Raw genomic sequence first — 2,631 nt, forward strand, 5'->3', positions numbered from 1 at the left:
AGGTGAATCATGATATAATAAAAAAACAAAATCTAAGCAATAGAGAAAAGGAAGCCCTTAAAAACTTGAAAAAGAACACGGAGGTAGTTATAAAACCAGCTGACAAAGGGGGGGGTTTGGTGATCATGGACCATACGTATTATCTGAAGGAAGCTTATAGACTCCTGGATGACAGAATTTCCTATGAAAAATTATCAAAAGATCCAACTGAAGACTATACAGAGGAATTGAGAACTATATTATTGTATGGTCTACAAAGAAATATTCTAACGAAAGAAGAATTTCAATTTTTAATGAAATCAAACCCCACGACCCCGATTTTTTATTTCCTACCTAAGATTCATAAATCTATCACGGAACCTCCAGGTAGGCCCATAATAGCGGGCATTGAATCTCTTACTTCAAACCTCTCCAAATATGTGGACGTTTTTTTACAAAAATGTTACAAAATTGGAATCCTATCTCAAGGACACTACAAGTGTACTACAACAAATAGAGGGTATACATTGGAAACAGACTTTTAATTGGATAACCATCGATGTCCAATCTTTATATACATGTATAGAACACTCCAAAGGCATCAACGCAGCTAGAATGTTCCTAGAGATGGATACAGAGATTGAAGTTCCTCATAAAGAATTTTTATGTGATCTTATGTCTTTTATACTCACTCATAATTATTTTAAATTTTTAAGTCAGTTTTATCGTCAAATATGCGGAACAGCGATGGGCACGACATTTGCCCCTAGTTTCGCTAATTTGTTCATGGGATGTTGGGAGAAGGATTATGTATATAATAACAACCCCTTCAAGGAGCATATCATCTTTTATAAAAGGTACATCGACGATATTTTAATGATTTGGGAAGGACCAGAAGAAGTTTTTAATCATTTTTTATCACACATTTCCAATAATAATATGAATTTGAAGTTCACGTCTAATTTTAATGACTCTAGTATAGAATTTTTAGACTTGATTCTTACAGCAACAGGTGATAAGATTTGTACAAAAAACTTCATAAAGGGAGTGGATGCGAATAGTTACTTGCACTACAAAAGCTGTCATCTGGATAAATGGAAGAAGAATATCCCCTACTCCCAGTTCTATAGGATAAAACGTAATTGCAGTGATGCCACCATCTGCAATGAACAAATGGAAGTATATGCTAACAGATTCAGAGAAAAGGAGTATCCAGAAATAACTATAGCAACAGCGATACAGAAAACCCAACATCTAGAAAGAAGAAATTTATTGAAGTATAAGACAGAAAAACAACAGGAAAACGAGATAGTACCTTTTATTACTACATTTAGTGGTCATGAGAACATAATTAGAAAATCTTTCAATAAACATTGGAGTATATTGCTCATGGATCCAGTTTTAAAGAAAATTCTTCCACCAAAACCGCAAATTATTTTTAGAAAATCTCAGAACCTGAAAGATCTACTAGCACCGAGCATGTTAAAGGAAAAAGATCAACGTAATAGAAACAGCTTGAAATGTACTGGAAGTTATAAGTGCGGACATTGTAATATCTGTAAGTTCCTCCACCCCAAAAGGAAAACCTTCACAAATTCAGATGCATCTAAAGAATATACTATAAAAAGTTTTCTCAACTGTAATTCCATGTCGGTTATTTATTTATTGGAATGTACTTGTGGACTTAAATATATTGGAAAAACCAAGCGACCGCTCAAGTTAAGAATACAGGAGCACATTCGGAACATTAAAAATAAGATAGAGGGACATGCTGTATCTAAGCATTTTTCGACAGTACATAACTCTAATCCGGATGATATCTCATATAAAGCAATTGAGCATGTAACCTTAGGCGAAAGAGGAGGAGACCTGGGCAACTTATTATCAAGAAGGGAAATGTTCTGGATATTCGAACTTGATACACTATCACCAAAAGGTTTTAATGACTATTACGAAATAGCTCCTTTTCTGTGAGGTGTTCAACTCCTCTCTACTAATACACCATCTATTATGTAGATGGGCCTGACAAGTACACCAAAGAATTATCTCTGTTGGGGGAAGATTAGGTTTAGTAGAAAATCTGGCATGATTTGTGTTGAATGAACCTATTTGCTGCCATACCATCATGTGTGAGCCCAATCTCGTCTGATCTTGGAAGCAAAGCATGATGGGCCAGATCAGTACCAAGGAGGGCTACCCCTTGGGAATATCTGGTGCTGCAAATTCATCCTGGTAATGGAAATGAAACCAAGTTATTGCCTAAGAAGGAAATCATAACACATACATAGAAAGTATCTACGAACATACCCTGAAGAGGAGGCGTAAAAAGATATACCAAGGTTTACGACTATACCCCCAGATTAAGACTGAGAAACCATATGGTGGGGCCTGATTAGTACCAGAAATGGGGACATCCTGGGAATCCCAGGTGTTGTAAATATGAAAACTTCTGGAACATGGTCCAAAATATAAAGAAGAAACAACTAAGAAGCCCCAATGATGCTCCCAAATGATGACTATCTCTAAAAAACTTAAGAACTTCCGAAACCCAGCAATCTCTCTTAGAAAAATGTGGAACTAAAAGAATCCTCTACATTCCAGAAACAAAAAGGAAAGAACGGAAAACCGTCATTTGAAAACTTCTATAGAGAC

General features: G+C 35.7%; 1 pseudogene; it reads left to right on the top strand.

The window, feature by feature from the left end:
* The first annotated feature begins 2,086 nt into the window (after positions 1 to 2,086).
* Positions 2,087 to 2,204, top strand: LOC148480755 (5S ribosomal RNA; annotated as a pseudogene).
* Positions 2,205 to 2,631: the final 427 nt, after the last annotated feature.

Source organism: Taudactylus pleione, unplaced genomic scaffold, assembly GCF_031769625.1.
Source record: "Taudactylus pleione unplaced genomic scaffold, aTauple2 ptg000602l, whole genome shotgun sequence".
In the NCBI taxonomy this organism is placed as follows: domain Eukaryota; kingdom Metazoa; phylum Chordata; class Amphibia; order Anura; family Myobatrachidae; genus Taudactylus; species Taudactylus pleione.